This window comes from Mustela nigripes, chromosome 4 (assembly GCF_022355385.1).
Source record: "Mustela nigripes isolate SB6536 chromosome 4, MUSNIG.SB6536, whole genome shotgun sequence".
Taxonomy (NCBI): Eukaryota; Metazoa; Chordata; class Mammalia; order Carnivora; family Mustelidae; genus Mustela; species Mustela nigripes.
In genome coordinates, this window is record NC_081560.1 from 28,343,614 (window position 1) to 28,362,780 (window position 19,167).

The 19,167-nt window shown below is 40.5% G+C and overlaps 1 protein-coding gene across 1 annotated transcript in view; it reads left to right on the forward strand.

Annotated features, from left to right (window-relative positions):
* The first annotated feature begins 17,825 nt into the window (after positions 1–17,825).
* AASS (aminoadipate-semialdehyde synthase) overlaps positions 17,826–19,167 on the forward strand; it is a 51,724-nt gene continuing 50,382 nt past the window's right edge. Inside the window, exon 1 of the mRNA XM_059396501.1 lies at positions 17,826–17,932. The gene's annotated coding sequence lies outside the window, so the exon portion shown is untranslated. The remainder of the gene's footprint in view (positions 17,933–19,167) is intronic.

The window sequence follows — 19,167 nt, forward strand, 5'->3', positions numbered from 1 at the left end:
TCAGCAAGTGAAAGAAAATCAGTGTCTTTCACCTGATTGGGAAGAAAAAAATCAAAGTAAGAACTTGAGTATATTACTTTATTTTAAAAATGAATGTACATGGGGCTCCCAGGTGGCTCAGTCATTTAAGCATCTGACTCTTGGTTTCTGCTCAGGTCATGATCTCAGGGTTGTATGATCCAACGGGGTGTTGGGCTCTCCACTGGTTGTGACGGCTGTTTAAGATTCTCTCCCTCTGCCCCCCCCCCCCACTGTACACACTCTCAAAAAATAAAAATAAAAATACAGTAATATTTAACCTTTTTCGAGAACAAATTATGGATTTTAGTATATGTATAAATTCTTAAACCCTAACTACCACCATAGTCAAGATACAGAAGAGTTATATCATCCACAAAACTTCCTCATGCTAGTGACATACTGTGTAATAACATCCTATTCCCATCCTTAACCCCAGGCAACCCATGATTTCTCCTCTGTTGCTATAGTTTTGTTTTTTTCAAGAATTACATATAAATGGAACCATAGTCCACTCCAAAGGGTTCCAGAAGAGTTTGTGTCCTCTACTTTTCTTTTTGTTTGCTTTCAGTATCCTCACCAACTCCTGGTTTGTGTTGCCTTGTATACACACACCAAATCCTTATCAACAGCCTTAAGTTCTCTAATTCTAGTCTTGAATTTCCCTGTATATGGTCAGGTAGGTATCTCGCTGGAGCATTACATTTGGATTTTTTTTTAAGATTTATTTATTTATTTGAGAGAGAACATGCATGGGGAGACAGGCAGAGGGAGAGTGAAGGAATCCTCAAGCCAACTCTCCCCTGGGCGCAGAACCTGATATGGGGCTCCATCCCACAACTCAGATCATGACCTGAGCCAAAATCAAGAGCAGATGCTTAACTGACTGAGCCACCCAGGTGCCCTTGCATTTGGATTTTCTAGTACAACTCTTCAACTCTGTCTGCTGTGGTAGGCATTATCCTCCTACTCAGTTGTTTTCAGTTCTGCTGATTCTTTCCCTGTCTTCCCCTGGTTTCCAGGCATCCTCAAAGTTCTATTGATTGTAGCACTGCACTGTTTTTCTTATCAATATGAACCTTGCTTTTCATGCCTATACATTCTTTTTCTGCTTTTCAAGTGCCCAGACACAGCGATGTCAATGGTCATGAAAATTGAAAAGTCCCTTCAACTGCCTACACTTTGGTTTGGAAACTTCTTCAAACACTCTCTTACTCTTCTTACATTAAAATTCCCCTTGTATTGCCCCTTTTAGTTTCACGTCATACTCTGTTAGTTACCCTTTTTCTTCTTCACTACCTCAGCATGTAGTCCCCAGGATTCTCTACTATCTACAGAGTCAGACTCTAGTCTTTTGAGATACATTGATACCTTTCTGGAATCACTTAGTTATAAAAATATTGGCATGGGGTTAGAGTCTTATTTTTATTACCTGTTACTAGGCTGTCATCATATGCTTTCAAAATAAGAACTGCATGTCAGTCAGTGCAAGGAGGAAAGAAAAGGAGGTAAATGTTAGCCTGGTGTTGACAGAGAAGGAGGAATATGGCTTGTACACAGTGCAAGGCTGATGTTGCAGTATAAACATATCAGTTACGGGTTGAATTGTATACCTTCAAAATTCTATGTTGGAAGCCCTAACATCTAGTACCTCAGACGTGACTGTATTTAGAGATAGAGACTTTTTTTTTCTAATAAAATGATATTTATTGTATTTGCTTTATTATTACATTGAGAAAGAAACATGGTATTTTGGGGGGGAAAAAGCTCTAATAGTAGTTATATGTAAAAAGCTGATGCTTGAAACTGAAACAAAATTTAAGTATATTGACAGTCCATGTTGTTGTAACTATGGATAATTTGTTAAAATAACCTGTAAATCCCACAGAGTCATATGCTAACCATAGTAAATAAATGAAAAAGATAGTACATCTGATGTTTTGGACAAAATGATTTTGTGTATCATGTTGAAATTACAACAAGGTAAAACCAAATTAGTTGAAATGAATGCTAAATTCAATTGTAAAATAGTTTGATCACATGACAGCTATAAACATTAATAGGTGTTACTTAAAACTACACTTCATTAGAAAATGATTTGAAAATAAATTCAATAACCATTTTATACATTTATTGTCAAATTAGTAAAATGCCAGATAAAACTAAGGGTTATTGTATATATATACTATATTGAATATAGTATTTAAATTTTCCACAATATTTTATAGATAAGAAATAAAAGTATTAGTTTGATATTACTTTAATTTTCTATCAACTAGATCCTAAATAATATTGTGTACTTATCTTTCTCTTCCTTACTTTAATACCAATATATCCATTAGCTATACTTATTACATTACTGACAGTTCATGTAACAAGCAGTTAAGGATGCATATTATGTGATATTATAAACTAATACCTCATATAAGGTATATATAGATAAGCTTTTTAAAAAAATTTTTTATAAACATATAATATATTTTTATCTCCAGGGGTACAGGTCTGTGAATTGCCAGGTTTACACACTTCACAGCACTCACTATAGCACATACCCTCCCCAGTGTCCATAACCCCACCCCCCTTCTCCCAACCCCCTTCCCCCCAGCAACCCTCAGTTTGTTTTGTGAGATTAAGAGTCACTTATGGTTTGTCTCCCTCCCAATACCATCTTGTTTCTTTTATTCTTCTCCTACCCCTTAACCCCCCATGTTGCATCTCCACTTCCTCATATCAGGGAGATCATATGATAGTTGTCTTTCTCCGATTGACTTATTTCGCTAAGCATGATACCCTCTAGTTCCATCCACGTCGTTGCAAATGGCAAGGTTTCATTTCTTTTGATAGCTGCATAGTATTCCATTGTGTATATATACCACATCTTCTTTATCTATTCATCTGTGGATGGACACCTAGGTTCTTTCCATAGTTTGGCTATTGTAGACATTGCTGCTATAAACATTTGGGTGCACGTGCCCCTTCGGATCACTACGTTTGTATCTTTAGGGTAAATGCCCAGTAGTGCAATTACTGGGTCATAGGGTAGCTCTATTTTCAACTTTTTGAGGAACCTCCATGCTGTTTTCCAGAGTGTCTGCACCAGCTTGCATTCCCACCAACAATGTAGGAGGGTTTCCCTTTCTCCACATCCTCACCAGCATCTCTCATTTCCTGACTTGTTAATTTTAGCCATTCTGAATGGTGTGAGGTGTTATCTCATTGTGGTTTTGATTTGTATTTCCCTGATGCCGAGTGATATGAAGCACTTTTTCATGTGTCTCTTGGCCATCTGGATGTCTTTGCAGAAATGTCTGTTCATGTCTTCTGCCCATTTCTTGATTGGCTTATTTGTTCTTTGGGTGTTGAGTTTGATAAGTTCTTTATAGATTTTGGACACTAGCCCTTTATCTGATTTGTCATTTGCAAATATCTTCTCCCATTCTTTTAGTTGTCTTTTGGTTTTGTTAACTCTTTCCTTTGCTGTGCAAAAGCTTTTGATCTTGATGAAATTCCAGTAGTTCATTTTTGCCCTTGCTTCCCTGGCCTTTGGCAATGTTCCTAGGAAGATGTTGCTGCGGCGGATGTCGAAGAGGTTGCTGCCTGTGTTCTCCTCAAGGATTTTGATGGATTCCTTTCTCACATTGAGGTCCTTCATCCATTTTGAGTTTTCATGTGTGGTTTAAGGAAATGGTCCAATTTCATTTTTCTCTATGTGGTTGTCCAATTTTCCCAACACCATTTATTGAAGAGACTTTTAAGAGGTGATTAAGTTAAAATGAGGCTATTAAGATAAAATGAGGCACTTTGACTGGCAGCCTTATAAAAAGAGGAGATTAGTACATACAGACACCAGGGGTGAACCAGCTCAGAAGAAGGATGTGAGGATACCCTGAGAAGCTGATCACCTAGAAGTCAAAGAGTGAGGCCGTGGAAGAAATCCCATCTGCTGACATATTGATCTTGAACTTGTGCCCTCTAGAAATGTAAGAAAATAAAATTTTTAGAAAGATTTTATTTATTTATTTGAGGGAGAATGAGTGAGAGAGAGCATGAGAAAGGAGAAGGTCAGAGGAAGAAGCGGACTCCCCAAGGAGCTGGGAGCCCGATGCGGGACTCGATCCTGGAAGTCCAGGATCATGACCTGAGCTGAAGGCAGTTGCTCAACCAACTGAGCCACCCAGGTGCCCAGAAAATAAATTTCTGTTTAAGTCACCCAGTCTATGGTATTTTTTAATAGAGATGCTAGCAAGGATGCTAACATTATCAATAAAGTAACATTATCAATAAAAACAGTAAAATGTATTCATGGCACAAGACATCAATATTCATGATCAAGCTTCAGTGAGACAGACCCTGGACAAATTTGGTGATCATAATGAAGTAGAGAAAAAAGGAAATGTCATTTCTCTAGTTTCATCATATATTGAGATGATAATATACACAAGAGTCATTAAATCATGATAATGTAATTTTAAATATACATATGTTGAAATGAATCTATTTATTTTTGCAACAACAGGAAAGCCTGAACACAAGCCACCTATTTCCTGTTCCTCTCCTTCACCCAAAATGGAAAGTTTATGGGAAGCAATAATAGGTGTTGCTGGTGAGAGGCTGAGAGAAGGACATGCAGGAAATGAAGGTTTTTGCCCACTCTTCCTCAGATTTGTTTTTGGCTCTATGAAGTGGATATGACTGGGTGGGAATAAAGGCGTTCTGGCCAGGTGATGAGAAATTTTAAAAAAGGTCACATTTGCTCTGGTAATTTTATTTGCTCTAAATAGCATTGGCAAACACGTACAGTATTATTGAAGGAATATTTCTACTTGTAATTATATCAAATATAATTTGTAATAAAATTATATTCTAAAACTGATAAATTTCATTTTAACAAAATTGCACCAACAAATTATTCAACTCATTAAACCTCAAAAGGAAAATATAATCAAAGGAAAATAATTATAAGTCATGTTGGCATTCGCCAAGTAATCTTCCCATTAAGAAATGGATTTTCAAAAAAATTTTTTATTTAAATTCAATTTAGTTAACATATAGTGTATTAATAGTTTCAGGGGTAGAATTAAGTGATTCATCAGTTGCATATAACACTGAGTGCTCATTCCATCAAGTGCCCTCCTTAATGCCCATCCCCCAATTACCTCATCCCTCTGCCCACCTCCCCTCCAGCAAACCTCAGTTTGTTTCCTATAGTTGAGAGTCTCTTATGGTTTGCCAACATACAGACTTAGATAGTGGGATCCCAGGCCTCTAGAACGGAGAGTGTCTTCTATACACGTGTAGTCTCATACATCAATTGATTTAAAGAAACAGATATTGATATTTTTATCCACTAAAGAAGATTTAAAAATCTTCTTAAGCTTAAATTTTATAATTCAGGAGTTACAACTTACAAAAATAAGTTACCATTTAAAAAATGTCTCATTATTATCTGACTGCTCCACCCCACCCATCCTCCAGGTTTCTCTGACTTGTTCTGTGACCTTTATGGATTGCATCACCAGAGTTTTCCCTAAGTTTTCTTGTTGGGTTGATGAGATATTCTTGCCAAAGTTTGGAGTATGGGAAGAAAAAAAATGCTGAGGGACTCTTTGAGTGAACTATCATGTTTCTACTGAGACCATGGCTGATACTGTTCTGAGAAGTGACCCCAGGAGACAGATCCTCAAAGTGGCTTTGTAGGATTGCAATGCTCACATATTAGAGTGTATGGAGAACTTCCTTTGGGGGGCAAAATAGGATATACTGTATCACGTGATGACATCACATTACTCAAATTATTATTGAAGGTAGGATGTGATGGAATACCGGGAGGGGACTAAAGAGAGATCAAATAACTGTGGCACTTAGTTGCCGTGGCAACCATGAAATTAAATTGTGAAACGGATTGGACACTTCTGGCTGCTTTGGAGAGTGTACAAAAGGGATAGACCTAAACTCTACAATTCCCAGCTCAAAGCACTAGTTAGTGAGAAATTGCAATAGCTTAATAAAGTCAGAAATACTAAGGACTCAGAATTTGCAGTAAAGGATGTTTGATTAACTTAGTAGATAAAGAATTCTGTTCATTTCCATCAACAGTGTATGTGTTTTCTTTTTTTCCACAGCCTCTTCAACACTTACTTCTTGTGTCTTTTATTTTAGTCACTCTGACAGGTATGTACACAGATGCGCACACACGCACACACACAGAGAGAAATATTACACAGCTTTAAAAAAGGATAAGGTTAGCCTTTATCACAATGTGGATGGACCTAGAAGGTATTATGGTAAGTGAAATAAGCCAGACAGAGAAAGACAAGTACCTTGTGATTTCACTTATGTGTAGAATCTAAAAAAACAAATGACTAAACAAACAAAAAGCAGAATCAGATCTATGAATATAGAGAACAAATAGATGGTTGCCAGAGGGGAGAGACTTGGCGGAATGGGCAAAATGGGGGAAGGGTAGTGGGAAATGCAGTCTTCTAGTTAAAGAGTGAATAAGTCATGGGAATAAAAGGCACAGCATAGGAAATATAGTCTATGATAATGGAATAGCATTGTATGGTGACAGATGGTAGTTGCACTTGTATATATAAGTTGTATATGTAAGATGTATGATATGTAAGATGTAATATGTATATGTAAGTTGTATATGTAAGTTGTATATGTAAGATAACATACAGAGAAGTTGAATCACTATGTTGTACACCTGAAACTAAAATAACATTGTGTGTCAATATACTGAAATTAAAAAAAGATATTCTGTACTGTCAAGTATTGGTAGTGGGCAAGGAAATGAGTGATAAAACAGGGAAGCTATTGTTATCAGTTTAGGTCTTATGACCAGCTTCAGAGCACTGTAGAAGCTAGTTTTAAGTTCATTAACTGTTTTCTTCTTTTTTTTCCCCTTACATTATAAGAAGAGTGCTAATGGTGGCTAACATTACAGTTTAGGTTCCAGTAGGAAGTATGGCAGAACTGACATCACTCAACAATGAGCCTGTAGCTGATGAGACTGTGTTTCTCTGTGATGGGATCAGAAGTTCTCCATCCAGTTAAAAGTCAAGAGTGGAAACTGAGTAGCAAAAGGGAGATGGACTGTATTGGTTACTCTCAGTTTTCTTCCCCCCACCCATATCTTGATTCATACCATGCCCTTCACCTTGTGTGCCCTAGACCACCAACCTCTATGGATTCCATTACAAGTGTCCCCTTGCCCTTTGGCTTCTAGAGCAGTTTGGTTGGTCGAAGGAAGAGAGCCATGGAGTGTTGGAAGGTTGGAAGAGAAAGAGGTTAAAGTATTTATTTCCCCTCTCCCACCCTTACTTGGCCACAGTTTTGGCAGAGGCTGTATTCTAAGATTATAGCTTCTACTAGCAGTTCTTCTATGGCTCCAAACTTCTTCCAGTTTCTGGCAACAATGCTCCCTATTCTTGCCTCTTCAGTTGGGGTTGACAATGATTTCCCACTATTGTTGTTCCCTGGGTGTTTCTCTAGGTCTTTTGCTCCTCCTAGCCTTGACCATATCTATTTATTTATTTATTTTATTTAAATTCAATCAGCCAACATGTAGTACATCATTAATTTCAGATGTAGAGTTCAGTAATTCATCAGTTGCATATAACACCCACTGCTCATCACATCACATGCCCTCCTTAATGCCCATCACCCAGTTACCCCATCCTCCACCCCTCCCTTTTGTAACCCTCAGTTTGTTTCCTATAGCTAAGAGTCTCTCAAAGTTTTTCTCCCATTCAGTTTTCCCTCCCCTTCCCTATGATCCTATGCACTGTTTCTTATATTCCACATATGAGTGAAACCATATGATAATCGCTTTTTCTGACTGACTTATTTTGCTCAGCATAATACCCTCCAGTTCCATCCACGTCAGTGTAAATGGTAAGTATTCATCCTTTCTGATGACTGAGTGATACTCAATTGTGTGTGTGTGTGTGTATATATATATAGGCTTCTGTGTATATATATATATAGATATATATATATATATAGGCTTCTGTATATATATATATATATATATATAGGCTTCTTTATCCATTCATCTGTTGATAGACATCTTGGCTCTATTTTGGACAGGGCTGCTATAACACAGGGATGCAGATGCCCTTTCAGATCACTACATTTGTATCTTTGAAGTAAATACCTAGTAGTGCAATTGCTGGGTCATAGGATAGTTCTATTTTTAACTTCTTGAGGAACCTCCATACTGTTTCCCAGAGTGGCTGTACCAGCTTTCATTCCCACCAGCAGTATAAAAGTGTTCCCCTTTCTCCATATCCTTGCAAACATTTGTTTTTTCCTGTCTTGTTAATTTTAGCCATTCTGGTCTATAGTTCTTTAAATAATACTTCCATTAAACCCTTTCAGGTATAGCCTTTGTGCTTACCATTTCCTTCCTGCTAGTACATGGACTGATACACCATGGAAAGAAGGACAAATTGAGAGGGATCGGGTGAGGAGGGCCATTGGCATTGGGACACAGTTACAAGTGGTAGGGGACATGCAGCTTGGAAGGCAGAACAGAGAATACAGAGAATATGGGCAGGTAACTAGCTGGCATTCTACATGAGCAATTGGCATTACAGAGTAATAGCAAGGAGTAGTGGTGTGAATTGATGAGCATGTGGAGTAGGGGAGTGAAGACTCTAAGAGAAGGTAGTCTTTGGGAGAATCTGGTGACCAGGCAGACAGAATGAGAGAATCAGGGTTTCCAGACATCAAGGCTTCAGGTGCCAGAGTTCTTGTCTCTGGGGCTTAGCTAGTGCATGGAAAAGCTTCAGTCTAGATGATTCAGTTCCTAAACAGATAATCAAACACTGGTTTGTTTACTTCATATGTCTGTGTATTTGTTCATCCATTCATAAACTATTTATTGAGCTCCTTCTGTATTGTAGGCTATGAGATGGACACCAAGATTATAAAGGTGAATAAGATACATTATCTGATTTCATGGAGCTCACAGTATACCAGAAGGTAAAGACATGCATGAATGTAATTGCAGTACATGGTGACAAGATATCTGTGGCTAGACATATTCTGTAGTATCGCAAATGAAATATGCATGAAACTTAACTCTTGTTCTTAGCCCATCCCTTCTCTATCATTCCATGTCATAAACAGCACTGCTGTGACCTTGGACCAGGGAAGCAAGATGTGATTCTTTTTAACAAAGGCACTAGTTTATCCCTTGGTCCAATGGCATTACTCTTTTTAAAAAATCTGTTTGTATATTGTTATCAGAATTGTTTTCTTATTTATGATTCTCATGCACAGGCAAGGGCAAGAACCACTGTATTAGATATAAATTCACCCTAAACCAAGATCATAGTCTTTAGGGAATGAAGTGAGCTGTATCTTGTGAGGAGTGTGTGTGTGTGTCTGGGAAGGGGAAGAATCAAGTGTTTCTTGCTAAGTGGATATATGGTCTTGGAAGTTGGTGGGACTGGTAAAGATGTCAAAAATTCAGTGTGGTTGGCTGGCCAACTATGAATCTCAGTATGCTGTTATTTGCTAGGAGCCCCAATATTCAACTTCCCTCATTGTTGTCAGCACTTTTTGTTCTTAGGGACTATCTTATGCAGATTGAACTCAAAAAAGATTGAAAGCCAAAATGTCTGTTTATTATTAATCTGCTATTAGAAGTACATGCCATCGCTTGACAGTGCATTCTCTCCTGCTCAGGGAAGTCTGTGTTACGATACAGTCTGGATGCAACCTTCTACAGAGGTAGATATAACATAACGTAGAAACCCTCCAGCTTTGGCCCCTTCTGTACGTGAGGAATGTAAGTGCTGGGAACTCTTGGGAGCTGTCGTGTGTTCTAGGTTGAGAGGGGAAGCCAGAAGACTTTTTATAGACACATTTTTGGTAAATTGCTTAAAGAGATTTCAGAAGAATGGGACTTGAATTTGCAAGTCTCTAATAATTCATGGTGAATTCTTGTCTTTGTATAAATATTTACTTTTGTATTTAATTTTGAATTCATAATTTTGCCTTTTATATTAGAAAAGTCCCTAGGGGCACCTGAGTGGCTCAGTGGGTTAAGGCCTCTGCCATCAGCTCCGGTCATGATCTCAGGGTCCTGAGATCGAGCTCCACATCTCTGCTCAGTGTGGACCCTGCTTCCCCACCCCCTCTCTCCCCTCTCTGCCTGCTTGTGATCTCTCTATGTCAAATAAATAAGTAAAATCTAAAAAAAAAAAAAAAAAAAGAAAGAAAGAAAAGATAAAGGTCCCTAGAGGAGGCCTGACTAGCTCAATTGATAGAGCATGTGATTCTTGATCTCAGGGTTGTGAGTTCAAGCCCCATGTTGGGTGTAGAGCTTACTTTAAAAAAAAAAAAAAAAAAAAAAAAAAAAGGAAAGAAAGAAAGAAAAAAAGCAAGCAAAAGAAGGTCCTCCAAATTGTATTTCCTCTAAGTCTGGATCTACCCCTGTGTCTCTAGTGTAAGGACATAGACATTCTGCTGGCTTGGCCAGAGGACATGCTGTCATTGCACAAGATCCTGTTTACCTTTTTTTCGATTCCATGTATCTCACTGCTCTTCTGTTAATCACATTATTCCTGTAGGCAGAAAACAAGCAATTAAGGTACAGTTCATTTATATTATTGTATCCCATAGAGATCTTCATGAGAAGACAACAGGGTCTCCTAAAGAAGAGCTGGGAAATTTCTTAGTCTTTAAGCAACCTGTTTAAAAAACAATTTCTAAATTTGGCCACTTCTTTCTTTTTTAGTGTTGTTCGTCTGTTTCATTCGACGGTGATACTTTTCTGACTTCTTTCTCACATTCTGGGGGTTATTGTGCCCAGTGTACCATGTATTATAGTAACAATGATGCTGTTTTCAAGATAGAATTCACCATTTCTCTGATAAGCTTTTTTTCAGCCTACCTAATGAGGGAGCGTAAGTTACTGACAAGTTGTCAAGAATGAAATGATAAAAACAAGTTTGCTTCCAGCACTTTTCTTTTCACAGGTTTTTGTAAGTGAGGTACTCTTGCTAAATGGGTCTGTAGAAATTGAAGGGATAAGGCCTTTTCTCCAAAATCCCTAGGCAGAGGTCTTCTAAAAATAGGATCAAAGAGCTTCATTGTACCTATATTTCAAAATGATTTTAGAGCTCACAGTGGAGCTCTAAGTCAACTTCAGTTTTTCTAGACATTTAGAGCAAATAGTCTTTCAAAGATCAATCTAACAAAGTGATCTTGACTTTAAATTCCTGCTTATGTGGTTATTGTATGTTTTAATCTTTTTTATTCATTGTATGATTTTGTTTTGTGTCTTCAGATAGTAGTACACGAATAATCACCCGAACAGTGGATGGCAGCCTGGCTCTTTGGCGATTTGCAAGTATATTAGTTTCCTAGGGCTGCTGTAGCAGAGTGCCACACACTGGGTGAGAACCACAGGAATTTATTATTTCACAGTTCGGGAGCCCAGAGCCCACAGTTCGGGAGCCACCATTATGCTCCCTCTGTAGTCTTGAGGGGGAGAAGGAGAGAATTCTTTTTTGCTTCTTCTAGTTCCTGGTGCTTTTAGGGTTCCTCGGCTTGGCGCAGCATAACTCCAGTCTTCGGTGTTGTCTTCCCATGGCCATCTTCCCTGTGCCTTTGTGTGTTCTTTTCTGTCTCTTATCATGGCATTTTCACCTGAATCCAATATGATTTTATCTTAACTCTTACTTTAATTTTATCTGCCGAGACTGTGTTTCCAAACAAGGTCACATTCTGATGTTCTGGGTGGACATGAATTTTGGGGAGACATTATTCAACTCAATATAAAGGCGTGGAAGTCCATTAGGTGCTTAGGGACGCAGTTCCCTTCCTTTCAGGTGAGAAGGTTCAGCGTTGTGGCTCAGCGGATAGCACAGCCATGCTTCCACAAGCCAAGCCAAGGAGACTTCCCAGCAGCCAGAAAGAGGCTGAGGCTGTAAGGAGGGAAGGGCAGCCTGTGCCCTAGAAAGAAGGGTATTAAGGAGCGGAAGTTATTGCTAGCTGTGAAAGGTTTCCTGAACTAATTTGCTGCTGCTACTGCTGCTGCTTCTCCTTCTCCTTCTCCTCCTTCTTTTTTTTCTTTTTTAAGAGAGAGACAGTGAGCACAAGTGTGAGCAAGTGGCTGGGCAGAGGGAGAGGAAGAGAGAGAACCTTAAGCAGGCTTCAAGCTCAGCAAGGAGCCCAATGTGGGGCTCAGTCTCACTGCCGATGACCTGAGCCAAAGCCAACAGTTGGACACTTAACAGACTGAGCCACCCAGGTGCCCCCAAACTAGTTCCCTTCTTAAAATTCAGTAGAGAAACTCTAAGATTTGGGTGTTTTCACAAAACCTTTGACTCTTTTTCCCTTTCTGAAATACATTCCTATTCTCAATGGCGGCTCTTTCTTGTTTCCCTTGCACTGGACTTGCACACAGTGAATACATTTTGCTTTAATTCTCTGCTGGAAGCCTGGCCCCCTTCACTCACTTCATTCTTTATCCTTGTTTTTTCCACTCTCCCTCATTTTGTTCTTTTCATTTCCCTGTTTTACCGGTGGTCCAGGCCTATGTCTTTCACGTTACTGCATGGATTCCTTGAGCATGGTGTGTGTGGCGTGAACAGTAGACACTGGTGGATTCCAAAGACAAAGAGCGAGTCTCTGACTCCTAGGAGTTTATACACTGGTGTGGTGTTTGTCTTGACAGATCTTTGGCATTGCGGGCATTTAATTTCTTAGGGTAGGGAAGTGTTTATTTAAAGTAAATGTTTACAAAATACCTAATAAACATTTGGAGTTAGTCTATGTATATTAGTCTGGGCAGCTATTTTGTATGGCTATTTTGTAAATTCTTGTCTTTTGCCTTTTATCTGTTTTATTTCAGAGGGTTGGGGTCCTTTGGTACTAGTAAGTGATAGTGACAAAAAGGCCTGTGCCTACCATGGGCCATGTCAACAGTATACCATCCAACAGGAATATCCTCCTTTGGTGTTCTTTTTCTGTTCTTTTGAAATTTGTCTACATTTTTATGAGTAACTATACAAATGGAAATTATGAAAGTCAGTTCAATGTTGGACATTTTTTGCACCTGATTTTCTGCTTCCTGCACCTGATTTTCTGCTTCCTGCTGTGACCTTGCCTATGCTGAGCTTATTTCTCTTAGCTGTTACTTCTTATATTGCAAAAACCCACAAATTTTAGAGTGTGTGTGTGTGTGTGTGTGTGTGTGTGTGTTTCTCCTTCCTAGTTCTATGGTTAGATGACAACAGTAAGAGGTTGGTTTCATACAGTACCTCACCAGGACTAGGACTAGAATGAGAAGGTCCTGACTCCTGAACCTGGCCTGCTAGTTGTCTCTGGCTTAATTACATTTACAAGTACTCCAGAAAAACTATACTTGGGTTTTATTTTTGCTTTGATGACCTCCTCCCTTCTTTCTCCAGTCTTTTCTCAGTCCCTCAGTCACCTTTTCTCTTGAGACTTTCATTCAGACAAGACTCAGAGGAAAAGCACTGGGTTTTCTTCCTTGATTTAGATTTATTAGGTCCATCATTTGTCAGGGACATATACTCCAAAATTTGCATTCCTCAAATTTTCTAATATTATTATAACTTATAATTCTGAACCAATTTATAATATACAGTGGTATGTAACTGAAAACTACAAGTCCTAGTAGACTTCTAATACCAGTTACTAAGCAAGCAATGATGGGCAGCAAACTCACGCAGTGAGGTACACCTACACACGCGTAACTCTCACAGGATGCCAAGACCCTGGATGACTCTGTGAAACATTAAAAACCAGTAAAGGTTGATGCTGGAACTGCTGAAAACTTCCATTTTCTTGAATTTTATTTTCGTCAGGAATGCTTGTTAAGGACTGCTAATAGTGGAGGAGGTAAACTAGGAATTAGATTTCTCTGCTTTTTTATAAAAGGATGACCCAGGTCATCTCTATCTCCATCCAGAGCCTGTTTGCAGGAATTACGGTTTATCTGTGGGTGGTTCCTGCTTCTGCTTTACTTGATCAGAGTTTTAAATTGCTTGAAGATAAAGAAGGTATGTTTCATACCTAAGATAACTGGGGAGGCAACAATAGTAATTGTCATTTAGAAACTTTGCCTTCTTAAACTATTTTTTTTTAAATTTTGATTTTGCACTATCTACAAGAAACTTGTCTTTGTAATAGAATAATTTACTAGGGTGGGACGATTATAGATAATATAATAAAAATTGCCATTCACGTAAGAAATATAAAGTCTTGCAAAATAGAGCAAACTTAGTTGCACGCTAGATTGCTCCCACTTCCTCTTTCCAAATATCCATCGGTTTTCTCTTTATGGCAGAGTTTACTTAAGATTGAGAGTGGATTCTAAGGAGAAGATAAGACAGAATAAAATAGTAAGCACTAAAAATAGTTCACATATATTGAGAACATGCTTCACTTAATCTTTCTGAGAACTCTATGATATATACCACTGTCCTAACAAGAAAAATGAAGAGATGAAATAGCTTGTTAGTGAGTGGAAAAGGAGGGATTAAGTCTAGGTCCTGCTCACTTGCAGTGTTCAGATGCCTAACTACCCTCATAGTGTCTCAGGAAAGACAGAACCAAAGTAAGGAACAATTAGGGAAGAGAGAAGCCAAAGATGGTGGGAGAAAGAGAGGCAGCTTGAATGCCCCCAAACAAGCTTTCCAATTTAGGAGTGTCAACTTAGCACCCCACATGGGTGGCAGGGGTCTCCTATACTGAAGGTGTCTGAGGGGTTGACTGTGGGAGCTAGCCAGCTTGGGGTGAATCCAAGTCTTGTTTTTAATCTCATGTGTTGCTCTTCCTCTTTATGAGAACTGTCATATTTATTATAACAAATATTAGTATGATGAAAAACATTTGAATTCCCCATTTTAAGAACACTATTTCTCATTCACATGCTTTGCAAAATTCCTGAATACCATAAGCATTTGAACAGTAGTTTGGAATTTACACAGGAGGGATTTGGGCCAGGTTAATATTTCTTCAAGGTGGAGGCAGGTCAGAAGTGATGAGGTTTCAAAGTAAAGCAGGAGGGAAGCTGACTGAGCCTCATGGGTCCTTTGTGGAGTCACCATGGCCCAGGGCCCTTTCCCAAATTCATGCATTCAGGGAAGCAATTTTGATAGTTTTCCCATGAGTGTTCAACCATTTGCAGAGTGATCACAGTAACCAGTCAATATGAATCATTAATTTCAACAAGCGTTTGCTGAACTCCTTTTTTTGCTGAATATTCTCCTTGGAATCTTCTAGAATTTCTGCCCCCTTCTCTACCTGCTCTATCCCTGAGGGACTAACATTTGTGGACTGCATCAACCCTCTGGTTTTTCTTGTGTTCAGTTTGTAGACAGCACCCGCGGGAGATGGGAGGATAGGAGAATGAAGGGAGGTTATTCATTCCTTAAGCCGGAGGTCTATAAACTATGACCCCCAGTCCAGATCTGCCCTGCAACTTGTTCTTATAAATAAAGTTTTATTGCCACATAGCCATGCCTATCCACTTAAGTATTGTCTCTGGCTGCTTTTACACTCCAAATGACAGAGGTATTGTGACAGAGACCTTTCTGGTCCTTTGCAAAAAGAAGTTTATTGACTTCTGCCTTAGATAGCTCCCTCTAGGTGGAGTTTTTTGTTCTTAGGCAGCTCCCTCCGTGATGGCTTCAAGCCACCACTATCAAGTGGCACTCCCCCATAGCTTTAGCTAGAGCTCTTTCTGAGTTCTGGTGTCCATCCCTTACCCCGTCACATGAAGGCCTGTGGGTACCTCTCACTGTTGCTAGTCCCTGGGGCGTGAGAGGGAGGGCAGCATCTTTTTGTTGCCTTCCTTTATTGCTGCACACACTTACTCCTTTCATGCCTCTCTGTCTCCTAACTTACTCGGTTGGATTGTGCCATCTGTTTCCTTCTGAGACTCTGATCTACGACATGCATAGTATTGTGTTAGAAGCAAAATGGGGAAAAAAGGAGTAAGGATATATATAGCTCACATATGTATTGCTTTTATTAAGGTTTTTGTGAGCTGGCAGTGACAACAGGTAAGGGACGGAGATAGGCTTGATACAAATGGCTGTTGTATAAGGAGAACAGTGGTAAGTACATTAAGAGAGGCAGACACAGAGAAGGGAAAGATCTTATCTGCTTGTTATTCAGGGACAGCTTCATTGAGCTGAACCCTAAAGGATGGATTAGTTTTGGAGAGGTGGACATTTTTGTAAATGAGAATTACAGAAAAGTGGACAGCATGAGATACTGGGGGAGAGAAATAATAATTGTCTGTTTCTTAAGACACTTGGCAGAGAACTTTGGATGTCAGCTTATTTTATTCTCATAATGACCCCACGAAGTAGTTCCTATTATTATTCTATTAACAGATAAGGGAACCTGGGCTTTTCTGAAAATGAAGTAAATTCCTCATGATTTACCACTTGAGGGAGAAATTAAGGCTTCTGATTCAGACTCCTAACCCTTAGCGATATAGCAAAGCACGGATTGTCTTTCAGTGTCAGTTTAAGGCTGGTTCTACCATAGAAATAAAGCTGAGATGGCTGATTTTGGCCGAATCTTGAAGCAAATCACATGCCGTGTCAAGGACTTGGGGCAGTGGTCTACAAATAGTGGATAGTCCCAGGGGCTTTTGCTCAGGCTAATGAGATGATCAGAGTTGTGTGCTTAAGGAAACATGACCTAGTCAGTGCATAAAAGGGGTTTGGGTGAGACAGATCACAGAGGGATTTTAAAGGTCGGAGTCAACACCAGAGGTAGGGTTGACAGATGGAGGAAGAACTGAAGCAAATTTCGTGTTTCAGGCCTGGCTCAGTGGTAATTAGGAAGCTGGTGACATCAAGAATAGAGCTGGGAAACCTAATACAAAGGGAAGGCTGTAGAGGAGTCATTAGGAATATGAATCTAGAGATACAGAGGACAGTCTCAGCTTCCAGAAAAGATTTTAATTTTCTCTGCGCTTGGAGTTTATAAGAATGTTCTAGGCTCTAGATTATTGACACAAGAGTTTCATGGTGAAACACATCTGTTTCAGTGGTAGGTATGAGAAAAGGTAGGTATAAGAAAAGTCTGTTGGAGAAAGTTATGAGAATAGGAGGGACAATTACCCTTAGGCCATTGACTTCCTAGAAGGACCACAGATGGGCATCTGGCATTTCTTCAGCCTCTAGCACTGAGGCTAGTCTTTATGAAGCGCATTTCTCCTGTCCCTGTAGGGCCACTTAGGACTTTTTAAGACTAGTAGACTTTGCCACACAGATTCTTAATATTCACTGGATGTGAATATTACTACACTTAATATTCACTGGATATAGATACACTACACTTAATTTGGTAGTCTCAGTTTGTTGGACTCTAAAACTGTTCTAGGAACGGTCATCTGGCCTCACAGGCTTATTATGAAGCTCTGAAATGCTTTGAAAAGTGTGTATCGCTAAAACAAACGTAATACACATGAGCTCACAACTTTTTTCCGGGAGAGACACACATCTCTCTAGTGTGTAATGCCCGGACTGTTTTCGTCCTCCTGCGTTTCCGCCTGTCCTCTGCTACGGACAGTTACAAACGTGGTCAATAACTGTCCTGGAAGGACGTGATGCCCCCAGCTAAGGACGCACGCAGGTCAGAGATCTAGAAGGCAGAGGGATTTTCGGGGAGGAGCAGGGGCAGGGCATGACCTAGCACCTGGCAGCGCCGCCGATTGGCGCAGGAGAAGGTTGTTCCCTCAGGGCGGCCGCTGATTGGCCGCGGGAAGAAGAGGCATGACGTCCTCAAAAGTTGAGCAAACACCTCCTCCTCCCGGCCCGCATCCCAATTTCGGTTGGGAATTCGGAACCTACCCTCTCCGGAGCTCGGAGGTGGCGGGACCCGTCGGCACCTCAGCGGGGACGAGGTGAGGAGGGCCGCCCGGAGGGGGCTGAGCCGCCGGGCGGTGGGCTCAGCCGGCGAGATGCGCTTGGAGATCGCCCGCGAGCTCCGACTGTCCTCCGAGAGCGGCGGGCGAGCTCTGCCTCTCCCACGCCCTGCGCCGCGGGCCACTCGGCGACTCCGCGCAACTCAGTGGTTTCCCGGACCGGCCCAGGGAGAGGGTGGCGAGCTTTTCGGCCTCCCTTGCGAGCGTTTCCTTTGGAGCGAGGGAGGGCTGTCAGCGCAGTCCTGGAATTTTGAATAGCAAAGGCAAGGGATGGCAATTATTATTATTATTTTTCTCTCTCTTTTTGGCCGGGGAAGCAGGAGCAGTCGTTGGGGAATAAAGGATAGATGTGGAAGCTGCAGAACGTTAATTCTCGGACTGTATATTTATTTGGGTTGGCTGGTGGCGGGGTGTGGTTGATGGAGATTTTGGGGGGCAGCCCTCTCCCTTAACCCCAGCTTTCTCTGTATGCGGTTGCCGGTCGACTTTTCCAGCTCTGGCCTGCTTAGACAAACTCTGATCACAGACTCTTGAACCTGACCATCTCGGGCTGGTCATTCTCTTTGAGGTGGGGACTCCTCTCACCAACACCCCCTCCCACCCCCCCCCCCCCCCAGCATACTGCTGTTGCTTGGCTATACTCTAACGGACAAAGAAGATTTAAGAAATTTGGGCACTCAGCAACTCCTGAGACCTTGTGGGGCCTGCGTGTCCAGTGTGAGCACTTAGGCTGGGAAGGGGCACAAGCAGGCGCAGTTCCTCTGCCTGACTGAGTTGCGCTAAATGCCCTAACAACTTCCAGAAGTGATGTGTTTTTCAGACACTGATTTTAGGGGAGTGGGAGTGGGGTGGGCTTGGAGAGAGGAAAGAAGGAAGGGAGAGAGAGCATTCAGTAACCTGAACAAAGGTGGACATTTTTTGATATTGTGGGCCATCAGTTATCAGAATGTGGGGAAGTTGTGGCTATAATTATGCCCATGTAGCTACTCAGGGGACTGAAAGGTCATTTACTCAGGCGGTAACTTTCACATATTTTATGGTAGAAATAAAAAGTTAGCAGGAGCACTTTGCATAGATGCCTCTCTGTCTCTGCGTGTATGTTTTGTCACTTGCACTCTCCCTCTGCCTTTTCCCCATAGATGAGTGAATCCAGGGGTATATGACCTTCTGGCAGTGTAAAGTTTGTGGCCATTCTGCAAAGTGAGTTAGAGGAC